Genomic DNA, 15,010 nt, shown 5'->3' with positions numbered 1-15,010 from the left:
AGACCTGTCTCTTCTCTCTCTCAGACCTGCAGACCTCTCTCTGTCTCTCTCTCTCAGACCTTGCAGACCTCTCTCTTCTCTCTCTCTCAGACTGCAGACCTCTCTCTGTCTCTCTCTCTCAGACCTGCAGACCTCTCTCTGTCTCTCTCTCTCAGACTGCAGACCTCTCTCTGTCTCTCTCTCTCAGACCTGCAGACCCTCTCTGTCTCTCTCTCTCAGGACCTGCAGACCTCTCTCTGTCTTTCTCTTCTCTCAGACCTGCAGACCTCGCTCTGTCTCTTCTCTCTCAGACCTGCAGACCTCTCTCTGTCTCTCTCTCTCAGACCTGCAGACGTCTCTCTGTCTCTCTCTCTCAGACCTGCAGACCTCTCTCTGTCTTTCTGTCTCTCTCTCAGACCTGCAGACCTCGCTCTGTCTCTCCTCTCCAGACCTGCAGACCTCTCTCTGTCTCCTCTCTCAGACCTGCAGACCTCTCTCTGTCTCTCTCTCTCATACCTGCAGACCTCTCTCTGTCTCGCTCTCTCAGACCTGCAGACCTCTCTCTGTCTCTCTCTCAGACCTTCAGACCTCTCTCTCTCTCTCTCAGACCTGCAGACCTCTCTCTGTCTTCTCTCTCTCAGACCTGCAGACCCTCTCTCTGTCTCTCTCTCTCAGACCTGCAGACCTCTCTCTGTCTCTCTCTCTCAGACCTTCAGACCTCTCTCTCTCTCTCCTCAGACCTGCAGACCTCTCTCTGTCTCTCTCTCTCAGACCTGCAGACCTCTCTCTGTCTCTCTCTCTCAGACCTTCAGAGTCTCTCTCTGTCTCCTCTCTCTCAGACCTTCAGACTCTCTCCTCTCTCTCTCAGACCTGCAGACCTCTCTCTGTCTCTCTCTCTCAGACCTGCAGACCTCTCTTGTCTCCTCTCAGACCTTTCAGACCTCTCTCTTCTCTCTCTCAGACCTGCAGACTCTCTCTGTCTCTCTCTCTCAGACCTGCAGACCTCTCTCTGTCTCTCTCAGACCCAGCTCAGGGCCCTCTTAGAAAAGTGGGTGTGGGTGTGTGTTCGCACGGAGGATGTTCATGAAGAATTACCAAAAATAAACCACAACACAACATAGCATTGGGTGTGCTATCTAACCCTAGCCACCCTACAATCTAAGCTAGATGCCCTCAATCTCACACAAATTATCAAGGAACCTACCAGGTACAACCCTAAATCCGTAACCATGGGCACCCTCTTAGATATCATCCTGACCAGCTTGCCCTCTAAATACACCTCTGCTGTCTTCAACCAGGATCTCAGTGATCACTTCCTCATTGCCTGCGTGGGTAATGGGTCCGCAGTCAAACGACCACCCCTCATCACTCTCAAACACTCCCTAAAACACTTCAGCGAGCAGGCCTTTCTAATCGACCTGGCCCGGGTATCCTGGAAGGATATTGACCTCAACCCGTCAGTGGAGGATGCCTGGTTGCGCTTTAAAAGTGCTTTCCTCACAATCTTAAATAAGCATACCCCGTTAAAAAAATGTAGAACTAAGAACAGATATAGCCCTTGGTTCACCCCAGACTTGACTGCCCTTGACCAGCACAAAAACATCCTGTGGCGTTCTGCATTAGCACCGAATAGCCCCAGTGATATGCAACCTTTCAGGGAAGTCAGGAACCAATATACACAGGCAGTTAGGAAAGCAAAGGCTAGCTTTTTCAAACATAAATTTTTATCATGTAGCACTAATTCCKAAAAGTTCTGGGACACTGTAAAGTCCATGGAGAATAAGAGCACCTCCTCCCAGCTGGCCACTGCACTGAGGCTAGGAAACACTGTCACCACCGATAAATCTATGATAATCGATCATTTCCACGGCTGGCCATGCTTTCCACCTGGCTACCTCTACGCCTGACAACAGCTCAGCACCCCCTGCAGCAACTTGCCCCCCCCCCCCTGCTTCTCCTTCACCCAAATCCAGGCAGCAGATGTTCTAAGAGAGCTGCAAAATCTGGATCAAATACTTCTCAGATAGAGTTCAGTGTGTCAAATCTGAGGGCCTGTTGTCCAGACCTCTGGCAGTCTCTATGGGGGTGCCACAGGGTTCAACTCTCGGGCCGACTCTTTTCTCTGTATATATCAATGATGTCGCTCTTGCTGCTGGTGATTCTCTGATCCACCTCTATGCAAACGACACCATTCTGTATACATCTGACCCTTCTTTAGACACTGTGTTAACTAACCTCCAGATGAGCTTCAATGCCATACAACTCTCCTTCCGTGGCAACCAACTGCTTTTAAATGCTAGTAACACAAAGTGCATGCTCTTCAACCGATTGCTGCCTACACACTCCCGCCCGACTAGCATCACTACTCTATTCTGAATTAGAATATGTGGACAACTATAAATACTTAGGTGTCTGGTTAGATTGTAAACTCTCCTTCCAGACTCGCATTAATCATCTCTAGTCTAAAATTAAATCTAGAATCGGCTTCCTATTTCACAACAAAGCCTCTTTCACTCATGCTGCCAAACATACCCTCGTAAAACTGACTATCCTACCTATCCTTGACTTCGGCAATGTCATTTACAAAATAGCCTTCAACACTTTACTCAGCAAACTGGATGTGGTCTATCACAGTGCCATCCGTTAAGTCACCAAAGCCCCACATACTACCCACCACTGTGAGCTGTACGCTCTCGTTGGCTGGCCCTCACTACATATCCGTCGCCAAACCCACTGGCTCCAGGTCATCTATAAGTCTTTGCTAGGTAACGCCCGCCTTATCTCTGCTCACTGGTCACCATAGCAACACCCACCTGTAGCACGCGCTCCAGCAGGTATATTTCACTGGTCATCCCCAAAGCCAACACTTACTTTGGCCGCCTTTCCTTCCAGTTCTCTGCTGCCAATAACTGGAATGAATTGAAAAAATCACTGAAGCTGGAGACTTATATCTCCCTCTCTAACTTTAAGCATCAGCTGTCAGAGCAGCTTACCGATCACTGTACCTGTACACAGCCAATCTGTAAATAGAACACCCAAGTACCTCATCCCCATATTGTTACTTATCCTCTTGCTCTTTTGCACCCCAGTATCTCTACTTGCACATCATCATCTTCACATCTTTCACTCCAGTGTTAATGCTAAATTGTAATTATTTCGCCTCCATGGCCTATTTATTGCCTTACCTCCCTACTCTTCTACATTTGCACACACTGTATACAGATTTGTCTATTGTGTTATTGACTGTACGTTTGTTTATGTGTTACTCTGTGTTGTTGTTTTTGCCACACTTGGCCAGGTCGCAGTTGTAACTGAAAACTTGTTCTCAACTGGCCTACCTGGTTAAATAAAGTTGAAATAAAAAAAAATAAAAAATAACTTGGGTTGTTGCCTGAAGCAGCCGAGTTCCTTCCTCCTTTTCTGTTTTGTTTTAAGTCTCCTTTAGGGTTCTTCTCCTCTGACTGAGATGACAGAGTCCTTGTCACATTCACTTTACTGTACAGATGACTCTGTCCCTGTTTGACCCGGTTTTCTCTTCTCTTCTGCATGACCACACAAACTCTTCAGTTCTCGCGCTCTCTCTCTCTCTCTCTCTCTCTCTCTCTCTCTCTCTCTCTCTCTCTCTCTCTCTCTCTCTCTCTCTCATCTCTCCTCACCTCTCTCTCCTCCTCTCGCTCTCTCTCTCTCTCACTGTCTCTCTGTCGTCTCTCACTGTCTCTCTCTCTGTCTCTCTCTCTCACTCTCTCTCACTCTCTCTCTCTCTCTCTCTCTCTCTCTCTCTCTCTCTCTCTCTCTCTCTCTCTCTCTCTCTCTCTCTCTCTCTCTCTCTCTCTCTCTCCTCTCTCTCTCTCTCAGCTCTCACTCCCTTCTCTCTCTCACTGTCTCTCTCTCTCTCTCTCTCACTGTCTCTCTCTCTCTCTCACTGTCTCTCTCTCTGTCTCTCTCTCTCACTCTCTCTCTCTCTCTCTCTCTCTCTCTCTCTCTCTCTCTCTCTCTCTCTCTCTCTCTCTCTCTTCTCTCCTCTCTCTCTCTCTCTCTCTCTCTCTCTCTCTCTCCTCTCTCTTCTCTCACTGTCTCTCTCTCTCACTCCTCTCTCTCTCAGCTCTCACTCCCTCTCTCTCTTCACTGTCTCTCTCTCTCTCTCTCTCTCTCTCTCTCTCTCTCTCTCCTCTCTCTCTCTTTCTCTCTCTCTCTCTCTCTCAGCTCTCACTCCCTCTCTCTCTTCCAGGGAGGTGGGTGAATGTGAACATGGGTGATGTCTGTCTGTCTGTCTGTTAGTGGGTCAGATCAGATACTGGACAATGGCTCTGGCACGCCAGCCGTCCCAGCATGCTTTGCAGCGTCTGGCTGTTTACATTAGTTATTATTAACAAAAGTGATTGGCTCCGCCTGTGTTTAACCTAGACTGTGTAAACATCACCCCTCCGTGTTAAATAAACACTGAACACAGGTGGTAGAGATAAGAAGAGGAGGAGGAGGAAGAGGGGGGGAAAACATTTAGAAATTTCTCCCATCCAACACTGTCTTTTTTTGTCCCCAACTCTCACACACTTTCTGTTTCTGTACTTTAGCTCTTTCACACTCAGTGTCTCAAACTCACCATGCTTCTTTCAGAGCTTTCACAGTGTTCATTATTTCTTTCTCTCTCTCAATTCAATTTAAGGGTTTTATTGGCATGGGAAACATATGTTTACATTGCCAAAGCAAGTGAAATAGATAATACTTTTTTTTACAGTAAACATTACGCTCACAAAAGTTCCAAAAGAAGAATAAAGACATTAAAGTACAAAAGTGAAAATAAATAAACATAAATATGGGTTGTATTTAGGATTTTCCCAAGGTTGCTGTTGACGCATATCCAACGGAAGTCATTGGGGTCATATTTGTCTCCACTTTTTGTGTATTAGGTTATCAGTCCTTGGTTCCAAATATTGGGGACGATGCCAGAGCTAAGGATGACGTTAAAGACTTTAAGTATAGCCAATTGGAATTTGTAATCTGTATATTTAATAATTTAATTTAGTATATCATTAACACCACAGGCCTTTTTGGGTTTGTATTTTGTCCTGTAGTTCATTCAATGTAGTTGGAGAATCTAGTCGGTTCTGGTACTCTTTAATACTTGATTCTAAGATTTGTATTTGATCATGTATATGTTTTTGCTGTTTGTTCTTTGTTATAGGGCCCAAAATATTGGAGAAGTGGTTTATCCATACATCTCCGTTTTGGATAGATAACTCTTTGTGTTGTTGTTTGTTTAGTGTTTTACAATTTTCCCAGAAGTGGTTAGAGTCTATGGATTCTTCAATTATATTGAGCTGATTTCTGACGTGCTGTTCCTTCTTTTTCTGTAGTGTATTTCTGTATTGTTTTAGTGATTCACCATAGTAAAGGCGTAGACTCTTTGTTTTTGGTTGGATAGGTTTCTCAATTTCTTTCTTTGGTTTTTGCAGTCTTCATCAAACCATTTATCATTGTTGTTAATTTTCTTAGGTTTTCTGCTTATATTTTACAAATTTGATAGGGAAACTGAGAGGTCAAATATACTGTTTAGCTTGGCAGGTTTCTCAATTTCTTTCTTTGGTTTTTGCAGTCTTCATCAAAACATTTGTCATTGTTGTTAATTTTCTTAGGTTTTCTGCTTATATTTTTTAAATTTTATCCCCTTTTCTTCCCAATTTTCGTGGTATCCAATCGCTAGTAATTACTGTCTTGTCTCATCGCTACAACTCCCGTACGGGCTCGGGAGAGATGAAGGTCGAAAGCCACGCGTCCTCCGAAGCACAACCCAACCAAGCCGCACTGCTTCCCAACACAGCGCGCCTCCAACCCGGAAGCCAGCCGCACCAATGTGTCYGAGGAAACACCGTGCACCTGGCCCCCTTGGTTAGCGCGCACTGCGCCCGGCCCGCCACAGGAGTCGCTGGAGCGCGATGAGACAAGGATATCCCTACCGGCCAAACCCTCCCTAACCCGGACGACGCTAGGCCAATTGTGCGTCGCCCCACGGACCTCCCGGTCGCGGCCGGCTGCGACAGAGCCTGGGCGCGAACCCAGAGACTCTGGTGGCGGAGCTAGCACTGCGATGCAGTGCCCTAGACCACTGCGCCACCCGGGAGGCCATTCCGCTTATATTTTAAATAATTTGATAGGGAAGCTGAGAGGTCAAAAATAATGTTTAGGTTTTCTACTGCAAAGTTTACACCTTCACTATTACAGTGGAATGTTTTGTCCAGGAAGGTGTCTAAATGGGATTTAATTTGTTGTTGCCTAATAGTTTTTTGTTAGTTTTCCACACTGCTTTCCTTCCATCTATAGCATTTGTTAATATTATTCAGTTCCTTTGGCTTTGATGCCTCATGATTGAGTATTGCTCTGTTCAAGTAGGCTGTGATTTTGCTGTGATCTGGTAGGGGTGTCAGTGGGCTGATTGTGAACAGTCTAAGAGACTCTGGGTTGAGGTCAGTGATAAAGTAGTCTACAGTACTACTGCCAAGTGATGAGCTATAGGTGTACCTACCGTAGGAGTCACCTCAAAGCCTACCATTGACTATGTACATACCCAGCGTGCGACAGAGCTGCAGGAGTTGTGACCCGTTTTTTTTGGTTATGTTGTCGTAATTGTGCCTAGGGGGGCATATGGGGGAGGGAATGCTGTCACCTCCAGGCAGGTGTTTGTCCCCCTGTGTGCTGAGGGTGTCAGGTTCTTGTCTGGTTCTTGCATGTAGGTCGCATCAGACTAATACATGTCCCTGGGCCTGGAAATGATTGATTTCCCCCTCCAGGATGGAGAAGCTGTCTTGATTAAAGTATGGGGATTCTAGTGGGGGGGGATATAGGTAGCACACAGGAGAACATTTTCCTCTGTTAAGACCATTTCCTTTTGAATTTCTAGCCAAATGTAAAATGTTCCTGCTTTTATTAATTTAATGTGGTGAGTTAGGTCTGCTCTATACCAAATTAGCATTCCCCATTGACGCCCTTCCCTGTTTCACACCTTGTAGTTTGGTGGATGGGATTACCAGCTCTCTGTAACCTATTAGCATTCCCCATTGAGTCCCTTCCCTGTTTCACACCTTGTAGTTTGGTGGATGGGATTACCAGCTCTCTGTAATCTAGAGAGCAACCAGTTGTTCCATTTCCTCTATATCAGTGGTTCCCAACCCTTTACGGTTACTGTACCTTCAACTGAAATTGTCTCTGCCCGACTACCACGGGTACTTACCCCCTCATGTGCATTTTACCAGTAAGCCTGTGGTCTCATGAGTCTTCTCAAGTACCCCCTGTGGATAGGCCTAGTACCCACAGGGGTCCTAGTCCCCCTGGTTGGGAACCACTGCTGTATATCATGTTTCTTGTAGGATGACAATGCCTGTATTTTTTATTTATTTAGTGAAGTCCAGGTTCCTGCTATTTAGGCCAAAGGTAGATGACCTGGGGCTGTGGTTGAGGGCGATGACCTTTAGGGTCCTGGCGAAGGTGGACACTGCTGCCTTGTGTAGGATGACCTTGTCGTAAAAGGCTGTTCAAGTCCAGGGTGGAGTGGTGGGCCAGGTAAACTTTTGGTTTTGAGGCATAGTCACGGGAAATACCCCTTGAGTGCTGTGGCCACCCTTTCCTGCTGTGTTCTCAGGTTGTTTGTGCCTGTGTGTATTATTATGTGGCTGGGTGACCCTAGTTGGTCTTCAGACAGAAGGTCTGCTGGGTGTTTGGGCACCAGAGTTTAGACACTGTGTTTGGGAAAAAGTGTGTTTTCTTGAATATATTTCCCGTTTGAGTCCATAAGGAGTACAATCTGTGGCTTGTCTATGTCCTCAGTGGGGGTGGGGGAGTTGTTAGGGGGGCCATGAGGGTGGCGGGGGGGGGGGGGGGGGGGGGGGCGCAGAGGGGGTGGGATTCCCTGGGGTCCTTAATTTTTCTGTCCTGCTGTGATGTCGAGGCTGTGGTCAGGGTCTGGGGTGGACTGTTCTGCTGGCTTCTCTGACGGGGTGGACAGCTCTCTAATGGGTTGTTCTCTGTCACACACCGTCCCCCTCACCCTTTCCTCCAGCACTTTCACCTTCTCCTCTAGTGCTCTGTTCTTCTCCTGCTCTTTCTCCTGTTGATGTTGTCTCACCACAGTCCAGAGTGCAGACATGTCTCTCTCCACCTCCAGTTCTCCGGGTCTGGTTGAGGGGGTGTTGTTCTCTCTCTCTCTACCCTTCTCTCTGTCTCTGTCTTACTCCCTCTCTTTGTCTCTCTTTGTCTCTCTTTCCCATCACTCTCCCACTCTCTATCACTCAGTCTCTTTACCGTGTTACATTGACTTCTCTAATCTCAGATCAGTGCTATGTAAGAGGAGACCGAGGCTATTTTTAGACAAGTGATATTTCTATTGGATGGCCGGAAGGAACGGGAGCCCATTCCTGGACTCACTGTTTGAATGGACTATAGGATTGTGTGTTGGTGTGTGGTGCATGTGTGTTTGCTTGCGTTCGTGTGTCATGCAGTGTGTGTGTGTGTTACCCTCAGGTGATTCTGCTTGACTGGTGACATGTCATTCATTTGTGACATTCAGAGTAGGGAACATTCAAAACACTACATCTTACTATTCTATTCAATATAGCACATTTTCAGTCCTAAAGTCCTATCTCTTGTTTGGATCTTTGCTCCAGTTCCAACTGGTCTGATTATATTCATTGAGTACAAAACATTAAGAACACCTGCTTTTTCCATAACATAGAATGACCAAGTGAATGCAGGTGAAAGCAATGATCCCTTATTGATGTCACCTGTTAAATCAACTTCAATGGTAGTAGGTGCCAGGTGCAGCGGTTTGTGTCAAGAACTGCAATGCTGCTGGGTTTTTTCACGCTCAACAGTTTTCCATGTATATCAAGAATGGTCCACCACCCAAAGGACATCCAGCCAATGTGACTGTGGGAAGCCTTTGAGTCAAAATGGGCCAGCATCCCTGTGGAACGCTTTTGACACCTTGTATATTCCATGCCCCAGCAAAGTTAGTCTGTTCTGAGGACAAAGGGGGGTGCAACGTAATATTAGGAAGGTGTTCTCAATGTGATGTACCCTCAGTGTATATGTGTGTGTACATTGTATGTGTATAATCCTGCCAGAGGTACAGAGAGAAATTCTGGTCTGTCACTGACACCCAGGTCAATGTATGATTGACAGACGTTGTGTGTGTGTGTGTTACGGATACAGGTATTCTGTGTGTGTGTGTGTATCCTGTGTGTGTATTTCTTTTCTCTCCTTCTCCCCTCACAGGTGGCAATCATCATTCCCCAATCAGTCACCAATCAGTCATCAATCAGTCATCAATCAGAAGACACACCTCCTCCTGTTTCCATTACCCAATCACAACCCCTTTCCCTTGGTTTAAAAACCCTGTCAGTTGTTCTCTCTGGAGCTCAATCTCTCTGTCATGCAATCTCTCTGTAAATCACTTGGTTTTGCAACTACATGTCACTTTGTCTGTTACTCTGTGAGTATTGTTTTGTTATGGTGTTTGACTGTTTGTTTGATGGTGGGAAAAGGGGGTACCAAGACAAGTCGCCCATGGGCATACATTACCTGTAGGAATACTTTGTCTAAGAACACTAGTTAGAATTGGGTGGACCACCCACTGTATTTTTGGTTAGTTAGCTGTTGTTGAAGTAGGCTAGTCTAACTTAAGGGTGTTTTTGGATATTTGTTTCTTTCCTTGGGTCCAGCTCAGCCCCTTTTCCTGCCCCCCCTTTACCGTGTGTTTACAAATAAACCCTGAGTGTTTGACGGTAATTTAGTTCTCTGTGGTTATTTCGTTCTCACGGTTACTTTTTCACTACAATAATTTGCATGAGTTATGTTACGGGTCTCGTTACCATCCCCCCTAGACTGCCGAGCCAAAGGGATTCGTAACTGTGTCCACTACATTTACAGTACCAGTGAAAAGTTTGGACACACCTACTCATTCAAGGGTTTTTCTTTATTTTTACTATTTTCAAAACTTTGAAATAACACATATAGAATCATGTATTAACCAAAAAAGTGTTAATACCAAAATAAAATATATGTAGATTTTTTAAATACATATCACATATCAGCTTGCAAAAAATGTAAAAAATTAAATACAAATCATTGTTAATAAAGCCGGATACAAACTTTTCTGTTTTCTTGAGTAAGGCAGCTCCAAAATGCAGGTGTTTCAGCCTAGCTCAGTGCTTTCTGTGGTGGTGGGGCAGCCAGTGGAAAATACAGAGCGTAGGGGTTGGTAATGTTCTCTAGTTGCACCTTTTCCCCCTCAGGAGACTGAAAAGATTTGGCATTGGTCCCCAGATCCTCAAAGTTCTACAGCTGCACCATTGAGAGCATCCTGACCAGTTGCATCACCGCCTGGTATGGCAACTGCGCGGAATCCGACCGTAAGGCACTACAGAGTAGAGGTTGACCGATTATGATTTTTCAACGCCGATACTGATTTATTGGAGGACCAAAAAAAGCCGATGCCGATTTTTAAAATGTATTTGTAATAATGACAATTACAACAATACTGAATGAACACTTAGTTTAACTTAATATAATACATCAATAAAATCAATTTAGCCTCAAATAAATTATGAAACATGTTCAATTTGGTTTAAATAATGCAAAAACAAAGTGTTGGAGAAGAAAGTAAAAGTGCAGTATGTGCCATGTAAGAAAGGTATAAGTTCCTTGCTCAGAACATGAGAACATATGAAAGCTGGTGGTTCCTTTTAACATGAGTCTTCAATATTCCCAGGTAAGAAGTTTTAGGTTGTAGTTATAGGACTATTTCTCTCTATACGATTTGTATTTCATATACCTTTGACTATTGGATGTTCTTATAGGCATTTTAGTATTGCCAGTGTAACAGTATAGCTTCCGTCCCTCTCCTCGCCGCTACCTGTGCTCGAACCAGGAACACATCGACAACAGCCACCCTCGAAGCAGCGTTACCCATGCAGAGCAAGGGGAACAATTACTCCAAGTCTCAGAGCGAGTGACGTTTGAAACTCTATTAGCGCGCACCCCGCTAACTAGCTAGCCATTTCACATCGGGTACACCAGCCTAATCTCGGGAGTTGATAGGCTTGAAGTAATAAACAGCGCAATGCTTGAAGCATTGCGAAGAGCTGCTGGCAGAACGCACGAAAGTGCTGTTTGAATGAATGCTTACGAGCCTGCTGGTGTCTACCATCGCTCAGTCAGACTGCTCTATCAAATCATAGACTTAATTATAACATAATAACACACAGAAATACGAGCCTTAGGTCATTAATATGGTCGAATCCGGAAACTATCATCTCAAAAACAAAACATTTATTCTTTCAGTGAAATACGGAACCGTTCCGTATTTTATCTAACGGGTGGCATCCATCAGTCTAAATATTCCTGTTGCATTGCACAACCTTCAATGTAATGTCATAATTACGTAAAATTATTCTGGCAAATTAGTGAGCCAGGCGGCCCAAACTGTTGCATATACCCTGACTCTGCGTGCAATGAACGCAAGATTAGTGACACAATTTCCCTAGTTAATATTGCCTGCTAACATTAATTTATTTTAACTACATATGCAGGTTTAAAAATATATAGTTATGTATTGATTTTAAGAAAGGCATTGATTTATGGTTAGGTACATTTGTGCAACGATTGTGCTTTTTCCGTGAATGCGCTTTTGTTAAATCATCACCCGTTTGGTGAAGTTGAAGTAGGCTGTGATTTGATGATAAATTAACAGGCACTGCATTGATTATATGCAACGCAAAACAAGCTAGCTAACCTAGTAATATCATCAACCATGTGTAGTTAACTAGTGATTATGTGAAGATTGATTGTTTTTTTATAAGATAAGTTTAATGCTGGCTAGCAACTTACCTTGGCTCCTTGCAGCCACAAGGTCCTTTTGATGCTGCACTTGCGTAACAGGTGGTCAGCCTGCCATGCAGTCTGCTCGTGGATTGCAATGTAATCGGCCATAATCTGCGTCCAAAAAGGCAGATGACCGATTGTTATGAAAACTTGAAATCGGCCCTAATTAATCGACCATGTTTGTACATCTCAATTGTCAGTAGAAACCACATTTGTTTAATTAAGTCAGCCATATCAGCTATGTTTTTTAAAAGGCAGTAAATGAGGCTGAATGAACTGTTTCGCTGCCAGACAAGGCTCCGCTGATAGGTGTTGTGAGTACCAGGCCATTAGAGACCTAATGGCCATTAGGGTACTACAACACATGTCCTGGGTGCATAAGAGGAGATTACCGACTCAACTGTCACGTGGAATTTTACTGCGGTCATGAGTCATGACTACCTGTGTGGCAGTAAAAAGGTCACCACAACAACCCTACTCATAGTTACCATGTAGGTCTTTGGAAGGGGGTGACAAGCACGAGCCTCCGTGGTTTTGTATTAAAATGTATGTAGCCAGAGGAGGACGGAAAATAGCTGTTCTCTGGCTACACCGTGGCGCTACCCTAAAGGGTACTGTTGAGACTACTTCAGACTTGCAAAACAGGTTGTTTTAATCAGGTATTTGGTGACATTTCTGAGTGTAGAAAACATTTAGAACACCTTCCTAATATTGAGTTGCACCCCCCTCCTGAACAGCTTCAGTTCATCAGGGCATGGACTCTACAAGGTGTCGAAAGCGTTCCACATGGATGCTGGCCCATGTTGACTCCAATGCTTCCCACATTTGTGTCAAGTTGGCTGGATGACCTTTGGGTGGTGGACCATTCTTGACACACACGGGAAACTGTTGAGTGTGAAAAACCCAGCAGCGTTGCAGTTTTTGACATAAACCGGTGTGCCTGGCACCTACTACCATTCCCCGTTCAAAGGCACTTCATCTTTTGTCTTGCCCATTCACCCTCTGAATGGCACACATACACAATCCATGTCTCAATTGTCTCAAGGCTAAAACATCCTTCTTTAACCTGTCTCCTCCCCTTCATCTACACTGACTGAAGTGAATGTAACAGGTGACATCAATAAGGGTTCATAGTTTTCACCTGGTCAGTCTATGTCCTGGAAAGAGCAGGTGTCCTTAATGTTTTGTACACTCAGTGTATTTAGTAGGGCTGACTCCATTTAGTTGACTGGTCGATTGTTTGGTCGAAAGGCTGTTGGTCGACCAAGATTTTGTTTGTCAAGCAGTGGCAATTTTCTTTATGTTCGTCTGATTCACGCCTGTCAGAGTGGACTAATCCATTGCCTGTCAGAGTGGACTAATCCATTGCCTGTCAGAGTGGACTAATCCATTGGGGAGGCCACGGGGATGACACACCAGTATCACCAGTAGTACATTTACTGTTAATTACCATAATTTCTAATCTACATTGTTTGTGTGGTTATGGTAATTTCTGTTAATGCATTCAATACATTATTATTCCAGTCTTATCGTTGTCATTGTAGGTGTCACGATCGTCGTATGGTGGAAGAGAGGAGAACGAAGACGAAGAACACTTGACAAACTATACAAAACAACAAACGAACGTGAAGCTATATAACAAATAGTGCTGACACTAAACACTACACATAGACATAGACAATCACCCACGAACTACCTAATGAATATGGCTGCCTAAATATGGTTCCCAATCAGAGACAACGATAGACAGCTGTCTCTAATTGAGAACCAATCTAGACAACCATAGACATACATACACCTAGACTAAACACTGCCCCATAAACATACACAACCCCTAGACAATACAAAACACATACATCCCCCATGTCACACCCTGACCTAACTAAAATAGAAAATAAAACAAAGATAACTAAGGCCAGGGCGTGACAGTAGGAGTGGAGACGTTGTTTGCAGAGTGCACAACCTAGGCTACACAAGTTTTATTTTATTCTATTTATTCATTGTCTTTTGTTTGTAGCGCTCCCGTCAATGTTGAGTAAGGTCACGCACCTGATTATACAGAGAAGAATGCCTAGGCTACCTGGCCTGCACACAAATGTAGGCCTATAAATGCTCCCATTTGGGGATCTGATATTATTTCTGATTGTTTTTAACTCACCAACACTGTGGAAGTTCTCAAAGTATACTGAACAACAATATAAACGCAACATGTAAAGGGTTGGTTCCATGTTTCATGAGCTGAAATAAAAAATCACAGAAATGTTCCATATGCACAAAAAGCTTTTTTGTGCACAAATTTGTTTACATCGCTGTTAGGGAGCATCTCTCTCTCCTTTGCCAAGATAATAAATCCACCTGAGAGGTGTAGCATATCAAGAAGCTGATTAAACAGCATGATCATTACACAGGTGCACCTTGTGCTTGGGACAATAAAAGGCCAATCTAAAATGTGCAGTTTTTTCACACAACACAATGCCACAGATGTCTCAAGTTTTGAGGGAGCATGCAATTGGCATGCTGACTTCAGGAATGTCCATCAAAGCTGTTGCCAGAGAAATAAATGTTCATTTCTCTACCTTGCGTTTATATTTTTGTTCAATATAATTTTTTCTCCTCTCAAACAGCAAGTAAACAAAGTCTGTTTTTACATCCACTGAGAATGATGATAGTTCCTCAAAGTAGCCTATTTTGAAAAATCTTTCCAGCTCTTTCCCTTTTGTTAACCAATCAGCTCAAAAGGGGGGAAAAAATGTAATGCTCTGTTCCAGTGGAAAGGTCATAAGAAAGGCCTACCTGATTACTTCTTATCCCTTGTGCTAATAGCCTACAGCTGTGTCTGTCTGTCTGTCCAGAGCTCACTGGCGTGGGAAACAGAATATTTTATATTTTATACATTGTTGTAAGTTTGCTAGTGTGAGCTTCAGGCCTGACCCCAGTTAATATTTGATACAATGTTGTAAGTTTGCTAGCAGAGCTTGAGGCCGGACCAATTAATAGTTGATTCAATGTTTCAAGTTCCTTCCAGACAGGCCATGTGTAGCCAATGTGATTTATAGGATATTTATTTTTATCAGGATATTTTCTACTTTTGGGCTGCAATGTTTTTATTTGTTGGCTTTATGTAGGATATGTGTACCTATTGGCAAAGGCAATAGAAGTT

General features: G+C 44.1%; 1 long non-coding RNA gene across 1 annotated transcript in view; it reads left to right on the top strand.

Moving 5' to 3' along the window:
- LOC139029042 (uncharacterized) overlaps positions 1–9,756 on the top strand; it is a 22,512-nt gene extending 12,756 nt beyond the window's left edge. The window contains exon 2 of the long non-coding RNA XR_011481282.1: positions 9,244–9,756. This is a non-coding gene — a long non-coding RNA (uncharacterized lncRNA). The remainder of the gene's footprint in view (positions 1–9,243) is intronic.
- Positions 9,757–15,010: the final 5,254 nt, after the last annotated feature.

The sequence above is a fragment of the Salvelinus sp. IW2-2015 genome, linkage group LG17, assembly GCF_002910315.2.
Source record: "Salvelinus sp. IW2-2015 linkage group LG17, ASM291031v2, whole genome shotgun sequence".
NCBI lineage: Eukaryota > Metazoa > Chordata > Actinopteri > Salmoniformes > Salmonidae > Salvelinus > Salvelinus sp. IW2-2015.
Note: the sequence above shows the minus strand (reverse complement) of the source record. Positions and strands in the feature narration are given on the sequence as shown.